The 23,291-nt window shown below is 37.2% G+C and overlaps 1 protein-coding gene across 1 annotated transcript in view; it reads right to left on the bottom strand.

Moving 5' to 3' along the window:
- LOC128990428 (neurotactin-like) overlaps positions 1–23,067 on the bottom strand; it is a 78,628-nt gene extending 55,561 nt beyond the window's left edge. Inside the window, exon 1 of the mRNA XM_054412789.1 lies at positions 22,942–23,067. The gene's annotated coding sequence lies outside the window, so the exon portion shown is untranslated. The remainder of the gene's footprint in view (positions 1–22,941) is intronic.
- Positions 23,068–23,291: the final 224 nt, after the last annotated feature.

Raw genomic sequence — 23,291 nt, 5'->3', positions numbered from 1 at the left:
TTCTAAGAGACAATGTTCCTCTAGAAAAAGTAATTGATTACTGCAGATGCGTAGAAACAGCAGAAGAAAACTTGAAGCAATTGATGAAAAATGATCAGCCAACCTATATTGATGACGTTACTAACAAGACTCAAAAACCACAGACGAATAAGCAAAATTACAGCCAAGCTACAAATGGTAATTCCTCAATGATCAGGCCTTAGAGCTTATGATAATGAGGGTGCAAGATGTTCAAGATGTGGATATTTTCACAAAGGCCAACCTTGCCCTGCACAAAATAAAGTATGCTTAAAATGTCAAAAACCCAATCACTTTGCTAAAGTATGCAAGACAAAAATTTTTAATGGCCATGAATTAGAATCAACTACTCAAATTGATGAAACACAGTCAGAGTGGAAGCTTATGATGAAGTGGGGGCTATAGTCAATGTTAACAGGATCAAAGCAAGTCACTGGACAGTAACATTAAATATAAATGCAAAGAAGATCATATTTAAGATTGACACTGGTGCCGATGTTAATATTCTTTCCACCAAAGATCTTGATAGCTTATCTCTACCTAAGTGCTTTGAGGTTCAACCATCAACAACCAAGCTTGAGGCTTTTTGTGGGTTCAAGATAATCACAGTGGGGGGAAGTAACACTGCCAGTTACAGTGGCTTCTAAATTGTACAACTTCACATTTATTGTGGTTGATTCTGAAAAGGCGACACCAATAATAGGACTTAATTCATCTATTGCAATGGGCCTCATCAAGAGAATATCTATTGATGCAGTAAGCAAAATACCCGACGTACAAACGCTGGTTGAAGAGAATAAAGATGTATTTGTAAACCAAGGTTGTTTTCCTGAAGTACTGAAACTGAAACTTAAGGAAGGGGCTGTTCCAAGAAGTTCACCTGCCCGTAGAATACCTAACAAATTAATGGATCGTCTTAAGCAGAAGCTGGATTCTTTGGTATCAAGAAACATAATTACAATTGATCAGTACATAAAATCTACAAATGAAGACGAATCCTTATACAAAGTTATGCAGTTTTATCAAGAAGGATGGCCCAGCAAAGTTTCGCCGAATAACCATGAACTAATGCATTATTTTAGAATACGAAATGACATAACAGTTCAAGATGGACTACTGTATTTTAACGAAAGGTTGATAGTGCCACCATCTATGCGAAGGTATACTTTACAGACACTCCATGAAACTCACTTGGGATTCAACAAGAAGAAAGCTCAAGAACTTGTTTACTGGCCTGGATTAATTTCAGATTTGAAAAATCTTATTGACAGCTGTGCTACATGCGCTAAGTTTATGCGAGCAAAATTGAAAGAGCCACTTCAACCTCATGAAGTTTTTGACATGCCTTTTTACAAGGTAGCAGCAGACATAGCCGATTTCGACGATCAAAGTTATTTAGCCTAGTGTTAATAGATTATTACTCAAGATGGATTGAAGTTGAGCGTATTCGAGATAAAAAAGCAACTACTGTCATTACTGCATTGAAGCCAATTTTTGCTCGTTTTGGAATACCAAGTATTTTTGTAAGTGACAATGTCCCATTTAACTCTCAAGAATTCATTGACTTCAGTAAATTGTGGAAGTTTGAAGTAAAGTTTACTAGTCCCCATTATCCTCGCAGTAATGGACTCGCGGAAAAAGCAGTAGGCATAGTTAAGTCAATGTTGCAAAAGTCAAAGCATGAGAAAACAGACTTCAGTTTATATCTTCTAAATTATCGGTCATCTCCAGTTGCGAATCTGAGGTATTCTCCTTCGCAACTACTTCAAAGTAGAGTTCTGAACACTATGTTACCTGTAATACCATCAAAACTTAAACCAAGGATTATTGATGATAAAGAAGTGACAAGCAAACTTGGCCAGGGTATGCAGTATAATAAAACAGCACTAAATAAAGCCAGTGTTTTCATTAAGGGACAAAAAGTATTAATCAGGAATGTTTCCAACCTTCAGTGGGAAGAAGGTATAACAGTTGATGTGCTGGGAAACAGATCATACATTGTTGAACTAAATGGGAGAAAGTTGCGTCGTAATTCGTGGTATATTCGACCCTTCATTGAACGTACCAGAACCAGAATAGTCAAAGCTCCAACAAAAAAATTAGATTTGTGAAAAGGGGCATGTTTGGTTAAAAGTATTTACCTAACCCGCCATGTTAAACTTCCCTATCCCAAGCGTGATGTACAACTTCCTTACTTCTCGAGTGATGTAAAGTTGAAAAAAAACTCACTCGGTGATGTAATGAAACCCATTTAAATAGCATTGAGTGGATAACTTAAAAATTATACCTCTATGGAGCCAACGACGTTCAACGCTATAAATCAGCTGTGTGTATGAATTTTATTGTTATGCTTTGAAGAATTTTCCTAACCTAGCTTTTGTTTGTAAATGAACGTTACTGTAAGAAGATGAGTGAAATTGATAATGAAGCATATTGCTCGTAACCTCCTGAATATTGTCGGGTCAGGTAAAATCTTGTACGTTACACGTTACGCAAGAGCGTGTTTACATCACTTCGGTGAATTATGCAACTCGCCTTCGCTCGTTGCACAACATTCACCTGCGTGATGTAAAAACGCTCTTACTACACTTGTAATGTAAATAGCTATTCTTTATCTGTGTATAATCATATGTCATATTATGTTATTATTGTTATTGTTTACATTTGAATTTGTACACAGATTGAGTTCAGTAATAAAGATACTTTTGTCTATTAAACAATAGCGGGCCTCTCTTATACCTGAAATACGGCTGTGCTTACGGCTGTGAAAAGCTCAGGGCCAAAGCACCAAATGGATATTAACATTGACTATATACCATAACTAGTTATTAAAATAGTCTAGAGTCTAGTTATGGTATATAGACAAATGGTACTACGGATAGTCATAGTACTCACTAGTGTGGACATTAATCCACACCAGAGAGTATCACATCCACAGATCATGTCTATATAAATATCCACAATTCATGACCTTCAAGTGCCTGGACAACAGGACGACCTCATACTAGACTACTTGTATTACTTGAGGTGCGTGCCCGTTCTAACTTTACTTAAGATATCTTTGACTTTCATACATAGACGAATTGTGATAATATTTTTGAGTGGAGCGAGTGATGATTTTATTATACTACACTCCTCCTTCTGTTTTCCATATACTTTTCCCGAATGGCTGAAGCGATCCGCACGAAATTTAGCAGTATAGTAACGAACTATGCGAAGGGATAAAACTTAAATGGTACAAATCAGACGACAGGGCTTTTCCCCTGCGTGAATTTAAACTTTTGAAAATTTAACATGGGCCTTATCTTAAGGTTATTGGTAGCCATGGCAGTTTTTGTAAGAACTAAAAAAAAGGATAAACAAAAGGTCAAGACACATGTGTTTTACAAGCAATGCATACCAGTCAGTACATTACAAATACAAAACAAAAGGGAAATAACTGTCGGATTACAGTAATACCATTTTGAGCCTAATAATATTTAAAAATATTAATAACCAATTATAGCCTAAGCACCACCGGCTTTTGATAGTGCCAGTACACTTCCATTTTATGTGAACCAGATGTACCATTGACTTTGGATACTGTAAGTACACTTTACATTTACGTTAACCAGATGTAGTTTTGACTTTGGATACAGCAAGAGCAAGACTTGCTTTTTATGTAGACTTGGTTTGGTAGGCATCACATTCATTTAGGCTATGTAATACTGATTTACCATTGACTTTGGATAGGATACTGCAAGTGGACATCCCATTGATTTTGGCTACTGCAAATGACATCTAATTAAAGTGAACCAGATTTGGCATTGACTACTGCATGTAGACATCCCATTTTTGTGAACCTGAGCCCATTGGGAACAATCGATCAAATTGTGTTACATTTCTCTAAATCACTTGATTAATAAGCTTGCTCAGCAACAAGACAACTGCATTTGCACACCTACTAAAGTTTTGAACCACATATTTTTAAATACACATAGGTAGATAAACTTGAAAAGTATTGACAAGTTCTCATGGTTTTGTAACCTCCCAATAATTTAAAACCCTGTGACGCAGGAGATCCATTGTATCAATTGGTGATTGGCGTGATTTGAACCCGCCTATTGAAATTAAGTCCCGCGACCAAACCTCCTGTTATAATCTATTCCAGAACTATAACAAAATAACAACACGAAACTACAAGAGCAAGTGGTCGTGAAGTGGAAACTTTAACCCTTTACACAAGCCAAAGTTTTGTTGAAAGCCAATATCAATAACAACGCAGGGACAGAGGGACAGGTGGCCCGCGCCGTCACGGTCTCTGGGCCAATTAAAATCCCTGAAAGATGAGAAGCAGAAGAACGCCCAAGGTCGCACGTGTGATTCATGGAGCGGTCACGCATCTGGCGGGATAAAAAAGTGATAAAAAACAGGCCTGGACTTCTGGTCCTCCGCCGTCCCCTCTGGACCATTGCAGATGACACGTGGATATGTCATGACATTGGCGGGTAAATGAGTAACAAATGGCGGGAGATGCAACGAATGATGTATACCACTAACATATTCATGTATTCATATCGGATACTGGTTGTCCGAGTTGTATAGTGTATCGGAAACATATGGTAGTAGTTCTCGAATCAGTGTCCATGTCATGAGATCAGCTGTTTTCATTGTTGAGTTGTGCTACAATATTATTATACACCAACCAACATTAATTATATTGTTTTCAGTTGATCCTTCGCGAACATTTATCAGGGTTATGGTTGACAACTGTAAGGTAGAGCTCAAAGTTTTTAAAGTCTAGGTGAAAATTAAAATAAAGTGTAATGTAATAAACAAAACAGCGATGAACAGCAGCAGTGATGTTTTGCTTGTATATAAAATTTGCTGATTGTATTTGACATGGTCAGCTTTAGATGTTCAAAAAGTGGGTTTGATTGATTTTAAACATGATGAGATATAATAACAGTCACATTTCTCAGCTCACGGTTTGATTCAAAATCAAGATTTAGAGGCTAGGATTTTTGCTAATTTAATAATAAATATTCTCAGGCCAGAATGTGATTGAATACTTGCATTACAATAATTATTAGCCTATAACACCTTCGAGCAATGCTGTGAATACAGACATAGAGTAACACAAGTAGACTTCTCATTCCATTGTAAATTATGAAGCTCGTTTTTCGTGTCTAGTTCATGTCCGGTGACACTGGCCTGGAGAACTCTTCTCTTCTCTTAATCAAAGAACTCTATTCACTGTAATGAAGATGCACGACGTTTTTAATGGCGACAAAGGGGTGATTTTTGTATTGAGTATCAGTAAGAAGTTTGTCTTTCTTTGCTGAAGAGTAAAGTTGTATCCGTTACCGGTAGTTACAGATTTGTGGCAAGTAACACAATAAATGCTCAAAAATCTAAGGATAGAGTTTTACGACTATTAGCTCACTTTTTTGGGACATCAATTTGATATGGGAAGGAAAGATTAACATTTTAGTTTTGTTCAGCACCAGGAGAAAATGAATACGATAGTTCTCAACGTGATTACCCCTAGGCTGGGGGTGGATTGATCGCGGAGGCGGGGGTGGGGGTGGCAGGTGGTGGCGTCGCTAGGAGACAGTCTCCATGACAACCATCACAGCTCACAGCTCGCCGGTGACCGGTGTACTGCTAACCTTGTTTTCCGCATTTCTAACAGTGAATTTGAAAATGGGTGAACAATATGAACGAAACAATGAGAAACTGGCTGGGTAGCAGAGTGCTCTCCCAACAATCTAAAGGTTGCCGGATCGACCTGATAATCAGTAGCTTTTTGACGGTTCGAATCTGGACCCAGCTGTCCCTGATCATTGGACTTTGAATAAATAATGATCCTGGCTAATCAAACAGCTGATCTTAGACAGTAACAAAGGTACAAGGATCATCCCACAACATTCTGCACTCATCCTTTACTGATATTCGGGTTAAAATAGGTGGCATCCCCCATCTTAACTCATAATGGTAATACAATTTTGAAACAAGGATAATAATTTATTATTTAAAACCCGTGGACGTGGTTAATAAAACAAAGCATAAGATACCGGTAACATTTTACTTCCATATAAATAAAATTAGAGTTTTGTCTGTACATTGCTCAGAATCATAAACTTTTAGGTTATTTTTACGTTTTATACATTAAACAAACCGAAACAAGTCTCATCTAAATTTCTGTCTGTCTTCGTGTCTGTTACGGCCCAAGAGCCATTTTACGCGGCCTACTCCTGAAAAACTAGAGTACCTATCAAGATCGAAATAATTTTAATGTATTCACTGGATTGGCGAGATTGTCTTTAGCCATTAACACTATTCGTGCTGTCGACATGTTTGAACATAAAAGTTGCATTTATTTCAATGTTAAGCAATTGCGGGAATTCCCGTCATCAGCACCCAACGTGTTAAAATATGGCGTCACTACTTTGTATATAAAACGACGGACGTTTAAAACCCCGACTTCGTGCGATTTTTGTCAAGTTTTCTCCCAATGTCCAATGTTCATCACTTAACCATCAATGAAATAACGAACAGCTGTTCGGATCAAGATTATTTCTTCTAGCTGTCACTGATATGTTTACATTAAAGGTTGTTTACAAATACCGCAAACATTTCCGATCACATTTTGAAAGCAAAATCCAAAACCAACTGAGATTAAAAACTATTTTCCTTACATAAAGGATTTCATTAATCACAAGTTCAATAATGTGTAAAATGAAATAGAGATTCTATGTGTATAAAATTGCTCTGAAGCTTTGATAACCGGGAAAAAGACCTTGAAACAGTGATGTATAGGGCTGGGAAACTTACGTTTATTAAATTGACGACGTTTCAATGGCGGTTGTGTAAAGCGTAAAGTGAAAAATCATAACTGCAGTTGGTGATTGTAACAGAGGTTTACGGATGATGCTAAACTCGCTTTTCCAATGTGTCACTTTCGGTTTCTACTGACCCCTATGTGCTACAATCGCTGGACCATACAGCCAATAGGCCAATAAGACTGTATCTTGGGTACATAGGCCTACCCAATTATTCATAACAACCTATTCGACGACGATCCTTGATACCGGTACTTTTCCCTAGAATACATGGCCTAGGTATCTACCTACTTAGGAAATCAAATTAAAAACTTTCAAAACACAACATTGTGTGATTTTGTTCACATTTCCTTCTACAGTAATATTAACTACATATACCAAACATCGTTTAAAGAATACGTCATATTCTAAATAACAAAAAGCTGTTTGGATGAGATAGTTTGGTTCAAACTGTCACCAAAGTTGTTATATATGTTTTGCTTTTTCTTTATATGTCATAATATTAGGTTTATATATAATAGTTTTGCACGTCTGAAAATATGCAAACCAACTGCTGTTCTTTATATAATAAGGTTTCAACTGACTACTATAAGATCCCCGTGCGTAGAACGGGCACACAGCTAGTATATGAATAAATTTGTCACATAAGATTGGTAAAAACGGTAAGTTGTATATTAAGCCGTGGAAACTACGTATTTCCAACATTAAACCACACGTGTAATCAAAGAACTGAATTAATTTAGCTCAATGATCAAGGTTTGTTGATGTGTAGGCCTACATTATCGAGATGCTGAATTCTTATGATGAATGCTATTTTCCGATGTGTGCTGTTCATTGGCGAGATTTCACTTCTACATTCTGTCTAATTTGTTGAATAAAACGACAATGATTTGAAGTATATTTTATCTGTTGATGTTTTCGATTGTGCTGTTTTCTTTTGAAGCGGAATTATCTTTCTGTTTACGGAAGTGATTGTGCTGTTTTATTCTTTAGGTCTGTGTAATTTGTCTAGATTGTTGATGAGCAACGTAGGACATTGAGAACCCTCTTCTACTCTTCAGCAATCTGGATTCCCAGTCTCTAATTATTTGCATTCGAGTTTTGTAAATAGCTGCTATTGGCGTATCAAGAGCACAAAGTACGTCATTGTCGAGCACTGTACATTTGAAGAGCGGCAATTACTGTTTGCACCCGTAATACACACAAGATTTTTCCCACCACCACCACCACCATATTTAACTTATCATAACGCACAGATAATTTTTTTAGTTGCGTATAAAGTGTCTAGGTTATCTTGGTATGTTTTAGGTTTTTATATTTGCTTGCAGAACGTTAGTGATTCATAGAAATGCCAACGATGAAATGCGTACTGTTAACAGATGTGGCAATGTGGTCATTTCCATGCAGTGGTAGGAAAACTAATTTTTCCTACAGTTACCTTACAAAGCGGGCTTTCTTGTACTGATTATGGCACGAAAAGTAGCTAATTGCTGCATTTACTTATTGTTTCCGCACTCCGGTAGTCCAATCAAACAACACAAGACTTGCTTTTATTAGGCACGTAATACGTGTACGCTTGAAAATAAGCTGGCAACACTGCGACTGCGATCAGCTGGTGCTGGTACAGTGTTTCCCATTTCGTTCGACGCTTGGATTTAACCTAACCTAAAACGTGTTGTTTATTGTTTGAGAGACTAATTACTTCCACGTGCAAAGTGTCATTACTGCACTCGAGAAACTTTCCACATTCGCCTGCAGCTCCGGTTCGTGCGTAAACATTTATCGCGTGTGCAGCAAAGTGCCAATTCGCACACTAGCTACACAAATAACTATTCGTAGCAACACAATCTGAGAGTATTGAGCCATTATAGTCAGACCATCCACCAACTCAAGTAATACGGTGTTATACAGGAATAATCTAACAAAGCACTCTGCCACCCTAGTGGGTGTAGAGCGATAAAAATAATAGACTCGACTAGTACAGGGGTAGTTAACCTCCGGCCTCCCCCAACTAGAGGCCTAGACTGGACGTCTGTGATTTATCGTACAGCAACTGTGTGACTTTGCCGCCCTCCCTACCTTGTTCGCACCCTTGCGGATATTTCTGGACTGCTTATCTCAAAGTCGATTATTAGTTGCTGATGAAGTTTACCTCAAAGGAGTTCATTACGCTAACTCTGTGGAATTCAGAGCTTCATTGGGTCGCGTTTAGATTTATGTAGCTGAAAGGGGATGAAGTTATGGTTGGTCCTAGTGTAGGGTAAAGAGGTTTTGGCTGAACATTTTACCACCTCCTTTATTTACGCACTGTTGTACTGTTGCATGCAATGCTGAATGATAGGAAATGTTTCCTTTCAAAATAAGGAATAAAATGCCACTGGTGTAGATATGCAATCAAACAAACCTCTTAATTGTTGGCGTTTTTACTTTTCACAGGCTGTCAATGAGTACCAAAAATAAACTCGTACTTTTGGTGGGTTGTCATTGCTTTATGTGAACAGATTGATTCTTAATCTTACCTGAAAGTATGTATTCTTTTAGATTATTCGCACTCCCTCTCTTTTAGTTAGAATAGCCTAGTCAGGATATAACCATCCTTTCTTCCTTCGGAAATAATGAATAGAAAACGATGACTCATGCGGCTGGCCACCGGATATCGAAGCAATAAAAAATGAGTTACCGAATTGCGGTTGTAATGTTGTGGTAGGGGTAGGGGAAGGGGGAAGCGGTTCAGGTGTTCCATTGTTGATGACGTCACGCGTGACGCTCACCTCCGTGACGGTCACGTGACTGTGTAACTCGGCGATCTCAATGGGCGATGTAGCTGAGATAGGACGGTAATTTACCCTGGGTAATGATGTAATTTGGGTGATGGCAATATCACAAACATCGCATGTAACTGAGCAATGTCAACATTTTGTAGTGTTTATTTAGTTGGTAGAGATAATGTTTTGTGTGAGACCTATAATCAACGGCTAAACATTTTTTCATTCGAATTTATTACTCTATGTTAGTTCATGATGGTGGAAATAGCCCAGCTGTTTCCTTCTTGCGTTGTGTGTGTCACAGCAAAGTGTAATAAACTGAAGCGGGTATTTAATCAGTTTTACGAACAAAATGGCAATACAATGTATGTTAAAATAATATCTACTTTAGAAGAAATCAGGGCTTCATAGGTAACAGAAGCATGAAGTTTCAATTATAGAACGGTAAATACTTTTCTTCAGATTCACACGATTACGGTATGTGATGGTATGGAGATTGTTGACTCTTTAGAATCTACAACCACTTGTCAAGAAAGTAGTATCATTTCAAGAGGTTGAGCTAAAAATAATTCAATGTTCAACAGCAAAATGGAGTAAGTGACTAAAAACATTGATTCACTGTGTTACCTTCAAGACAATTTTTAACACGTTGGGTGCTGATGACGGGAATTCCCGCAATTGCTTAACATTGAAATAAATGCAACTTTTATGTTCAAACATGTCGACAGCACGAATAGTGTTAAACGCGTTTCAGTTCGGCAAAATGTTTTTTTTTCAATTGTTTTGTTTAGGTTCCTTACTGTAAAGCTAATTTAACTATTTTGCTATACTATGTGAAATTGATACGCACATTATAAAGTGTTCTAAGAAGAAAAACATTAATTTAACATCGGCACACTTTTAGTGAATGATCAACACAAATAAACAACAGACACAAGCAAACAACACAGAACAAGAACAGAAACAGAACAACAGACACAGAACAGCACAACAGCACATAACAGTACAGAAGGAAACAAGTACAGAACTTGCTTAGGATTTTGCATAAGGTCAAGGTGTGAGACTGATAGATTATCTTGAGCTAAGGGGAGATCATTATTAATAATTTAAACAGTTTGATTGAAGAGTATCAGTTCATACCGTTTATCTTTGTTTGACTCCATCAAATGAGTTGGTCAAAGTTATGATTAATGATAGAAAATCTATAGGCAGTCCGTTTAAAGTTTACGTTCAAACCTAGAAGTAGCCTTAAAGTGTTTGTTGTTTGCTACAAACCGACAATGAATAAACACGAAACAAGCTTGCGGATCGCTTGCACTGTTACAAATGGCGAAGTAAATACAAACAAACTGCCGTAAACAGTGTAGTTTACTATTTGTACGTAGACCACAAGCAGAGCGTACCCTGGACACAGGCCAGACATAGGCCTGGAGATATGAGCTATGTTTATTTTCACATCCCTTCTACGCACTACTACTTTACTGACTTCGGATTCCAGCTAAACGGCGGTATATATAGCCTGTCGACACGAGGACTCCAGATGTGCCGTCAACGTCAATGTACAGTCGTGACATCAACGTCAATGCACAGCCGTGCCGTCAACGTCAATGTACAGCCAATGTCAACTGTCCAAACTGACCAAACAGGCCATTCATAGTTGATCATTTCGGATGTAACTTGAGCCCCGGGCGGGTTCCCAGAAGAATTCTTTGTTCCCATTAGAAATGCACCGTCTAAAGTAGCAGGAAATATATTCCAAATATAGGCCCTAATATAAATACAATTTGTATAATATCTTGTCAATGGTGTAGTCGTAGTGATTGTTACAATAATAGTGGAAATATAGTTTTCTAGATTTTTTGTTGACGTAGTAAATTAGTGAACAGAAACTAGTGAGCATGTTCTAAGTTAAAACATAGGCCTATCTTCCTGTGTCTAAATTACATATTGATAAATGTTCAAACGACAAAGCGAACGTAAATGTAGTATGCGTAACTAACGTATCGGACAAGCAACTGATTACTCTATGCTGAGGGAACTACGCAGTGAAGAAGCAGAGAGAACGTAACAACAATACCTGATGTCTGCGTATAACAAAGTACTAATAATTAAGAAGTGTTTGATTTGGTAAATGTTCAGGGGTCGTCATTACTGCAGTTTTAATCTACAAAATTGTTACAATAATGACACTAATACAAATGTGTTAAAAATAATAATTTGACAACTGTTAATAATTTATTATATTACATAAGTCAAGAATGTAGGTACGAACTTAAGGGTGGCCCCCATAACAACGTGAACCTACCACTAAATATCCCCATACCAAATTAGTCACTTGGATCTCTTTACGCGTTTGTGAGTAAAGGCAAATTTGACAATCCTCCTTTGGACATGACAGACTACAATGCAAATAAACCAATCAACAATCACCCTTTGATTAATATGCGTGATCACGAGGGGGGGGGGTTAGGGGGGGGGTAAAAAGAGGATCGTGACTAGACAATAGAGTGAGCCAACCTGCCCAATCACTTCTACCCTCTTTAATCAAGGGAGAAGTACACCTTTTCATGGCATTGCGTTGCAAAGAGCACTTCCAAGTTCCAGCTTCTTCGAAGAATTTCACTGAGCCAAATCTGTTCCTTTTTGAAAATTGAAAAGTGATGCCTTCGATGGACCTATTGTGAAAGGGGGTACAATGTACAATTTCAAATTACAGTACTTGAAAATATCTGTAAACCGTTGGCATTCATAGAATAGTTAAAAAGGAACAACGGGGAAGTAAAATATTTTTTGGAATCTGTTGGTAGGCCTGATAGAAATGAAACACGTTTGATATAGCTCACACTTGGAAAATATGGAGGATCCACTATTTTTAATATATCTTGACTTTTCTAAATAAATTACTAGTGTTCTTACGTTGAAAATCTATAATTTTAATTGTAATCTTGATGGAAAACTTCAAGTAGTATATGATCATGTATTTTTCACTTACGATTACAGTTATTGACTACGAAATCAATACTTGCGAAGTCATCAATTTCATGTAGATTTATTAAGATAAAATACTGTTATTTCTTTACTATGTAAGTATATGGTAGACTTCGATGTAAAACATCTACACCAAGGTCAATTGCACAAAACTAAATTTTTTGGAAGATTTCGCTTAGACTCTGAACGATCTGAACCAATCATTTTTTGTGAATGCCGCATGGGCCACATAAACACTTCCATAAAAACAAGTCACAAAAAATCTAGTGTTGGGGTCGGTACAGCTAGGATAAGGGTTGAAAGCAAAGGCAGTTTTTATAGGGAGGTATGAGATTACTCTATTAGTTTCGGAGAGAACACCCAAAAAACAAACCACCAATACCGTACACACCATACCATTTTCACTAAACGTGATATTTCCATTTTAACTGGAGACTAGAGGTATTTCAACCAGTTAGTGATACTTTCATTAGGATTTCCCTTACACTGTTAAACAATTTTCATCCATCGATTTTATTATACCTCTTACTAAGTTATCTTAATGATGAAAATGTTTTCAAACAAATCTAATTTTGCAGGTCTCACACTCACAGTGAGGACAATAAATGAGTAGAAACGTTTATTACAATTATTATTGTATCAAGTTATTATTGTATCATCATCGTTTATTACAATTATTGTATCAGGGTTGAAAATCTTTGTTTTCGACAGTTAGGAGATATGCTCGCAAAAATAGTTGAATTTGAAGGTGTTCTGATGCAGTTTATTTTTTATTTTAAATCTCTAGTCTACATTACTATCATAGACTTAAAGAAGCTTTTAAATAAACATCTACTCATCAATATCTTCATTCTTTAGTTTATTGTGATTGAAAATTCCTAGATTTTTTATAAATTGTGGACTTTGTAATCGATACATAACTAATCCCCTATAGACTAGAAAAATGAAGCAAAGGAATTTAGTAAAGAAAATTAGGATGTTCATGTTTATTATGTACTCACTGAAGAATTTGGAACTTCCCTATACTATTATAACATGACGCAAAGATATAATACTACGCTTATTTTACTCCCTAAATAATAACTTCACGATTTTTTGTGTGCTAAGGTGGTGCTACTGTCCATATTTTAGGGCACGGAACGGTTCAATACTATTCATTTAGCATTTTGGCTCGAGGATGTCAACAATATCTTTACTCAATGTTATTACTAATTCTCTTGATTATTCGTGATATTTCGGAAGGCAAGCTATGTGGTCAATAGCGGAGAAATATCCACCAGGGACCTCGTTACAAACGTAGCAAATGTTAGATCTACAAACACAACTACCCTCCAAATTTCCTTCCTGATCCAAAAACCTTTTCCGACACAACCAGCATTGTTGAATAATTGTATTTAAATCCAGCAACGCTTTTTTGTGCGGTAATGAATCATTTTCAAGATTAATTTTCCTCTTATGTTCTTTAATAGCTCCTTCCGCTTCTGTATTGATATTATCAATTTCTTGTTGATTATTTTTATATTCGTGTTGGCTATTTGGACACTTCCTGGACCTAGGTTGGTTATTCATGGAAATTCATTGTTCAAGTGCCTCTTGAATCCTCTCGACTTTGACTTCTTTATCGTGAAAGATGTCCTCTGGTTTTAGGTTGCATTCTTTGTTCGTAAATAAGTCGTAAAGAATATCAAACGCTTTAAAAGGAACGATTATAAGGCTTCCCATTATTTAGAAAATTGAATAAAATGTTTATTATCGAACCTAGTTCAGTTTAAACATATGATAGTTTACAATATAAACAACCAATAAAAAGGATGAATAAAAGGATGAAGGGAAGAAATCATATTATTTTTGCGTATATTATTTTCAAACTATACACTAATAAACAAAAGGCTAAAATACAGAAAAAAGATAATGGAAATGAAAGATTATACATCAATGTGTAAAATATTATACCCTTGAGATACTTTTGAAGTTCAATAAATTTTAGTTTTCCTTGCGACAGATCTACATCATTTTGTTGTCTATAGTTATGCGGGTTGCAAAGAATCTCAGGGTTAATATTACAGATCTATGAAACATGTATCTATATTATTAAAATAATTTGTTGGATTTTTGTGTGCAGCAAATCAACCCCTAAATATTTATTTTCATAAGCATATTGGAGATCAATTTAAAGCTCTAAACATCTAGATGTGCCTTATGCTGGTTTGGATGATATATAGTGATAGCCCTTCGTCCTACAGGCTTTTAAAATTTCAGAGTATGTGCTGAATTCTGTTGTCAATAATTTTAACTTTCTCAAGTTTACATTTGTTCGCATCAAAACAGATGACCATATACCTAATACAATTTTGTTTACATCCATACAAAAATGGGGGTTATGGGGGTTGGTGTTGTTTCAGTGAATTCAAGTAAAATATTGTAATGCTATTTGTATAAAATGTAAAGAAGAAAATGACGTAAGTTGGATTTTGTGTTTTCATAGTATGTTTCATTGATGTTTTAGGTAATTTAAGCAACCCCCGCCCGATCACGTTGTGTCCCGTTACCGTTTTATAATCACCCTATTCGTTTTTATGTTCGTGTACGTGTGCGTGTTAAATGTATCTATTTATTATGAATTGACGACCTTCGAATGAAGCAAGAAGACATCTGTACTGGCCCGACAATGACTCCTTTGTGAGTCGAAACCGGTTGCAATTTAGCAACACATTGATCACATAAATGCAGGTATTTATACCAAAATGTAAAGAAGAGATTTTGTTTTTTCGTAGTATGTTTCATTTGTAATTTTACTAAGATGCCTCGAAGAGATCACGCATGCAATGCAAATAATAGTGATATAATTAGAAATAATAGTTTTCACCCTTATCAACTACGTATAAAATATATCTCGGATTTTGAAGTCACGAAGTGGCGCAGGCTGCTAGTAGATCTTAATTTTTATTATAATTAGTCATATAACACCCTCGATTAATTTCGATTCAACAAAATTGTTTTGTAAATATTATACTTGGTGGGGTAGGTGTTGTTAACTTAAGTCTTTTATCTTGGAGGTCAAGGTTCGATTCCTGTCAGTCACCAATGGTTTGTTTGTGGCCTGGGTATTAAAAGCCCACGTTCATGTAGCTAAATAAACAATACAAGTCTTTCAGATGCAAGAACGTTCTCTACACTGGAGGACTCTCTCTATGCTTTAATTACAATAAACAAAATCGTTATGCGGTCTAAAAACCAGCATCGTACAAGCATAAATCCAGTGAAGCTGTATTGTTCTGTGTAGTTTTTTGCGGCGGGGTGTAGAATGACTAGAGTTTCTAGCACACCCGTCGGATGGGAACAAAAGCAGTCTAGTTTTGGAGTGAAGGGTCCACGAGATTGCGGTACACAACGGGGCTGCCTGCAACGGTCAACTTCCAATTGTACGCACAAGCTGCAGGCATATACAAAGCGTCCGTATCGTTGCAGAATCGATTGACAAATTCTCAATAAGTGGTGAACATAAAATCGGGTATAATTTTTGTCAAGCTCCATAGTACATGTTTCAGTGAAGCTTTCCCAAATAGTAAAAATATGCATATCATATGTGAGAAATATTCTTTTTCGATTACTGGGGAGGAAGACAAACTGAAAGAAGAAAACTTCTTATAGCAAGGAGGTTTGATATTAACTTGCGGAAAGATCTGAAGTGTGAGAGAGGGGTTAATTTAAATAACAAAATAGCCTATTAGATAACATAATTGCGTTTCCAGTTATGTTATGTTTACAAATAGCCTCTCTCCACACCACGCTCATCCCACATTCTCGAACATGGTAGACTACCGTATCTGTTGGCACAAACAACCGAATGAAAATATCGATCGATACATCGATTATGCGATATATCGTTTGGTTAGTTAGGTAAGGTTAACATAACCTAACTAACCAAGCAATATATCGAATGAAACAATCGGAATCGATATTTTCATTCGGCTGTTTGAGCCAATAGATAGGCTCTCGTACATATGTTAGAGGCCGCGTTATGTGATATGTTGTGTTAGTGAAGCCCCTCAATCTCCACTCCATAAATGGTCATGAGAGGGGTGTGAACCGGAGAACTCCCGGACGTGAAGCCACAACTAACAAAGCTCTAGGCTCCTCGTGGTATGAGGGGAAAACTGAAATTTGGAAACTGGATAATGGGGTGTTCAGTGGTTATCGAATGTGTTTGGGACGAGAGAGAGATATTGTGAGTGTTTGGGTTTATATTGAGGGGTATTATAGAGTTAGTTACATAATGTAAAAGTTCTTTGAAGTTTGACAATACTTTTGGGAACAGTAGAGACAACATGAACGAAAGAATGAAAAAATAAGTCTGGATAGTAACATGAATAGTAAGACGTTAGGACATAAAAACGTAAAATGTCATTGGAGCATGGCGTAGGAAAACTCATACTGTACTAAATTAGGCTACATCAACTTAGTGATAGATGTCTAATGTTTATTCAACATTGTAAGCACCTTGTCCGTTGTAGACTATATTCTGGGTTTCGCTTGTGTGCATTTGGGCTTCCGGTATTTTCGAACGATAATTATTTATTGTTTAGTTCTTCTACATTTCAATCTAGAATGTTCAGCTGTAAGTTGCTAAGATATCCTCATAAGCGAGAGATAGCCCAGGTGACATTTAATTTTGCTTTCAGCAAAATGTATTGAAACCATTAACTTCTTGTAAAGATACAGCTTTTAAAATTTAGATAACCCGTGGAGTTCTTATTTTACAAATACTGTGTAAAAATAATTACTGTACGTGAAGAATATACTACCGGCACTAAAAAAAAACAACACGAACAGAGTCCAAAATCGTTCAACGAGTTAGAGGCAACCGTAACGAGCGTTGACAAGATTAATGTGTAATTAAGATGAAATCTGGCTCATTAGGGAGAGGGTTGGGTCCCGAGGGTGCGACAGGGGTGCCAACCTTGGGAATGTGCGGGGGCTTTAAATGTTACGAGGTTGGCAATAATGGCTGAACCTGGAGCTGGAGATTCGGAGTCTTGGAGAGCTCTTGAACCGAGACAAAGAATGAGCAGAGCAGGTGTGGGGGACTGGGAGCATCTATCACCGGGGCAAGCTACTGTAACGCAGTGGAAACTAAAAAACAACAGCTCAGATCAGCTGTTGAATATAAAATATAACAACTGGGCAAAATATCGTCAGCTTGATAGGTTGAACGTTTTTGTATTGTAAACCCTTTGTTAATGCAAATAAAGAAGCTTTTACTCGTTGACACGTTTTAACGTTTGGCAGTTGGATATAATACGTAATTTGGGAAACTATGGAATATCCAAAGAATATCCGTTTCGAGGTCTGGAATTTAATCCCATCTTATTGCTTAAGTACTTAAGTTTTTTGTGGTTATGACCGTGTGTTGAGGAAAATTTTTAATTCTATTTACAACTTTTTTATTTTTTGCATCATTTCATTAGACTGATCTAGACATGTCTGTCTTCCTCAGCTTATCCCTGGTTGTATACTGTATTATATACAATCTTTCCCAAAAATGCATTGCATTCCATAAACGTTGCGTATGTTTTGCAAAATGTCCACAACATTGTTATTTCTACACGGAGATTCATAATTGCTCAAATCTTTGTCGAAGAGTTTTCTTTGCTGTTTCCTACCGCTTACGCTTGGACTTGTACCATTCTCCCCGTCACCGGCACGAGCTTATACAAAAACTGGGCCCCATTCACATCCCAAGATCGTGCACTCTGGCGGCGAGATTAATTGAATCACAGACAACCTGTGTCCGAGGACTGTACTGGACCTTGGACTTGACCATATCTGGAGTCGTGGACGGCGCCGGCGTCCAGACAACACTTGAGATGCGGTAGAACATACTCAGGAGGAACCTCTGGGCAACAAGAATGTTTCTTCGACAACCTAACCTTAAACATGCTCTAAAATGTTCAGAATATCTTTTATACGTTTCAAACCCTTAAAAACAAACAAAACCCTAATGTATTTTCGATAGTTTGAATCTGGACCCAGCTATCATCGATCATTGGCCTTGTTATAAATGATCCTGAATAAACAAACAGCTGATCAGCTGATCCTAGTCTGCAACAACAACAACAACGCTACACAGATCATAACACTCCACTGTACACACATTCTTTATCCTTCGCTCATATTTGCGTTGAACATGCCTAGTAGCGTCTCCAACTATAATTAGTAGGCCTGGTTTTAATAACATCTCATCCATTGAATCTTTAAATAGGCTAGCTAAGAAATTCATGACACTTTACAAACAAGTCTTTCCTCTTTGTACTCCAAGGAGTATTTGTTATTGATTGTTTATGGAAGGCTGGAGATGGACTTTGCTCTCCTAAAGTAGTCTATTGGAATTCGCCGATTGTAATTTAATAAAATCTTTAATCAAAGTGCGTTATGATTTATACAAGTCCTGGGTACATGAAGACTTTCGCTTCAGACCCATTGCTGTTTCAAACAAAATTTAGGAAAATCTTTCCTCGTGGCCTTCAAGAAATTTCTTCAATGGCAACGTTTCTCTTCGCTTTCAATTCGCAACTTTGCTTCGGTAACTTGGTCGCACCAGAGTAAACATTGTGACGGTACAACACCACTTCCGGTGATGGGGTGGGATATCCGCCGACATCACTTCCGGTCTGGAATAATGATAGAGTAACTATTGTTATAATAAAGGGGCGTGCCGGTAGACGGGTCGGCATGTTAGCTTACCGAAGCAATGGCGTCACAACCCCCGACAGATGTGGAACTCCCTCTTAAAAAGTTGATTTAAAGCCCTGAATGAATTTACTGTTAGGAAAGGTCACGAGTGGGGACCTTGAATTGTTTGTTCTGTGGAATTTTCATAACTGGATTTGGATTTATATTGTTTCATTCACTCAGCGAATGTCTTACACAAGTTCTCTAGAAGCTTATGCAAACTACTCAATACAAACGAGTTTAATTGTAAAATATACAAAAGAGCTGTAAAATTGCATTAGGGGTTGCTTTATTGTGACAAAATAAATCTCCTCATTATTACGTATACGTACTCCTTTTGTTCAACAAAATCGTCAATGTTTAATGTCCAATGCAAATTGGAAAGTCAAAGACAGCAAGAATACAATATTCACAGTTTCTATGATAACTTTACTTTGGTTTTGACTATATATATATATATATATATATATATATATATATATATATATATAATAACACGATGAGTTGTCATTATAGAATATAGTAAACTAGAGGGATGGTGGAGGACGTTGAGGTATCTTAGCTTCTGCTAAGTTTGAGATTCGGCAACTCATATTATGTAAATAAAATAAAACACTGGCTTAATGAAATCTAGTATGAAAATAATTTAAACTGCTTCTGGCATTTGTTTTCAATTTTGAATTCTCTCTTACAAACCAAGCAGATGGTCAAGTATATTTTCTTAAATTTCAACACTTGATACCAAAAATACTTTGGTTTCAATGGGGTTTAACTTTTGACAAGAAAGTCAAAATCGATAGACAGCCCACCACAATGAGTCAGAGTTTTACCCAGTGACGCCCCACCTGTACCAGACGTCGCGGCGCTACCCCCCCCCCCCCATAGCAACTACCCCTAAAACCACCCCTCCACGGGCGTCATCGACCTGGCTACTGGCTACGTTCATTGCAACACGCATTTCACTTGCACGCACGCTGGTTCTTGGAACATTGCATAATTCAATCAGATGGTTGTTTGACATAAAAGCTGTTTCTTTGGCTGTTTTCATCCAAGGAATGAATTTTAATGTTGAAGTATTGTGAAGGCAGATGTTGCGACATGTAACTTGCTCGTATTCGTATTACAGAGTAGCCTTGGATATGTTGGTGTACGGGTGATCTTGGCCGAATAATGTTCATTGAATGAACATAAAACTCTTCTCATCGGGCATATTGAAGCATAAGTATGACATTGGGGCTAATTTTATAATTCAAACGTAGATGCTCGGTTCAAAATAAGTTTGAAACTGTCTTGTTCACGCTGTGAGAATTAGGTCTCATTGTATAAAGAGTAGAGAAGCTGGCTGGACATGAAGTGGTCAACATTCCTAGTTTTTAGTTAAAAGCATTTACTATTCTAGCGCAGCGGTTGCTTGGGATAGAGCGGTTTTCAACTACATTTAGTCAAATGGGACTGTTTATGCACGGCGGGAGCGGGAGCGGCTGAAGCCAGGGTTGCCAACTTGACCCACGCGCACGTGCACTTAGGACAAATAGTTGTGTTAATTATTTGGCAGAGTTTGAGTTGGCAAGAATGTGTCCCCCTTCCATTCTCCTTTAACCAACCGCTACCGCTATCGCTCTTCGTGCATTACAGCTCCATTCATAGCGGGAGCGGGCCCGCTATCGCCCCGCTCCCGCTCTTGGTGCATAAACGGGGCCTAAGTTGGTTAACCTTAACATAAACGCTATACTATCAGGTACTGAGGTTTTCAAAGTAGCCGAGCATTTATTCAGTAAATGCCTAGGGATTAGAGTACTCAAGAAAATTATAAAATTTGTACTCGCCACTGGAGTTTATAACTGGAAGATAAAGTGTGTGATTCACACTCTGAGATATTTACAACAATCATCAGTATGAATGTTTATTTAATGCTTATAATTTGCCCAATAAATATAAATAGACCGGTGATCAACGGTGTAGAACTAAACGGACGCCATAATTGATTAAATTTAGGGTCCAAACATGAACAGGAAACAGATGGTCAGTGTCTCGCACGTGGCTTCTGACGTTTACGTCAATGTTAATCACTGTTACCATAGCAACTATGTCCGGCCTGAAGAGGTTTATGGTTGAGATAGAGTTGAGATGGAAAGTTTATGGTGGGTGGCATCATCCTGAATATGTTTACCTAAAGACAAACAATCTTTGGAAATTTTGAAAAACTTGTACATCGAGTTTCGATTTATGATCTAACTTTGCTAAATGCAGAGTTTTGTCAAGTCAGTTTGACTATTTGTAGAAGTATTATATAAGCTGAGATTCAATTTCCATGTTAAGGTTGTAGCACGATTACTAGAAAAATACCGGTATGGATCATAAACATCAACAAATGACGTTTTTCCGAAAATAAACATTATTTAACATTGGTTAGATGGAACTGCTAAAACATATGTTCAATGCTATTAGTATAGGATTCGGGCCAACAACGTCTTTTTGTTTAGGGTTGTAGCATAGCGTTGTAGCATTGATTGACTATTTCAAAGGTTGTAGCCAGGAAGAATAAATAAAATATATATAATCAAACTGAGCCATAGAGAGCGCCAATGTCCATAACTCATTTCTGTTATATTAATCTACTAACCTAGAGTATTGTGGATATCTCACAGTAACAAATCGTTTTACACAGTTTATCCAAAAAAATGGGTAATGAATAAAAAGTTATTTAGTTGCAACACAACACACTTCAAAATTATCCTCAGCTGATTGAGTCATGGATGATTAACCTGACGGAGTAGGTTTAGGTATAGGTTTAACATTGCTAAAAACAATTAAAAACAGCTCAAACTCCGTCTTGAAAACAACTAACAGATTTTATTGATGAAAGAGTAAATTGTATAATTATTTTTTAACTATTCTTTCACACACCCGACTGATAGATATTATTCTTGTAATCGCGCTGTAGATATTATCGTATGATGATTTATCTCATTAGGATTTATAAGTTTTGCAGTATTTAAAAATTAAAATCCACGTTGACTTGAAGCCGTTCAATTTAATTTTCGCTGTGATCGCTAATAAACGAACGCCTTTCCTCTGGCAAGGAGAGTTCACTTATCATGGTTTGTTGTGTTTTTTTTTTCGGTTAGAGTAACAAAATAATGTATTTTTGCAGTCCACAGTTTTTTTATATAGCATCACTCTTTAATGAGCATGCATTTTTTTGGTATTTTAAATGAGTCAGTTTCAAATAGAGAACAAACATGCACAATATAATGTTATTTGAAAAAGTTGGTGGTATTTCATAGTGATACGTTTTTGGGGGGTGCAGGTAGTAAAATAAGGGGTATTTCAATGTTTCACAGGCTTTGGGATGTGCAGGATTTTTTCTGTGCGTTTGTAAGTGGTGTGAATTTCCAACCACTATAGTTGAGGTTTCACGACGTTTCGGATCTGTATCTGTAATCTAACCCCTTCTTCAGGTGTTACGTTGGAGTCTTTATTCTAGCTCGAGAACTAGATATGAGGAATAGCGCGGATAAAGGAACACAAATGTGAATCTACCTGAAGTAATTGGTATTTAAAAATTAAAACCCTTTTTTGTATTGAAACAAAAGCAACACAATAAAACTTACCAACTTTAACGTCGGGTCTCGAAAACACAACACAACACTAACTTAACACACCTCACCGCCGCGTACCATTTTAAAAACACAGTAAACAATGAAATATTGCACCTTCAAAATGCCGAAGCTCCGGCTGTGAAGGGCTTCCCGCGAATGTGCTATGGGCTTGGGCTAGGGGCACCTCCCCCCACCATCGGTCACTCTGTCTCTCTCCCTCTCATGGCGATGGGGTATCTCCATCCCTGTCTCTCTCACGGACAAAGCACGCTCCCCTTCGAGCATGCGTTCGCACCCTCTGTACAGTCTGTTCAGATGATAGTGGGACGTATTTTGTTTACGAAGTATGTAGTGTAGATAAA

Source organism: Macrosteles quadrilineatus, unplaced genomic scaffold (assembly GCF_028750875.1).
Source record: "Macrosteles quadrilineatus isolate MER2022 unplaced genomic scaffold, UCM_ALF_1.0 Scaffold_3__2_contigs__length_128488019, whole genome shotgun sequence".
NCBI lineage: Eukaryota > Metazoa > Arthropoda > Insecta > Hemiptera > Cicadellidae > Macrosteles > Macrosteles quadrilineatus.
Note: the sequence above shows the minus strand (reverse complement) of the source record. Positions and strands in the feature narration are given on the sequence as shown.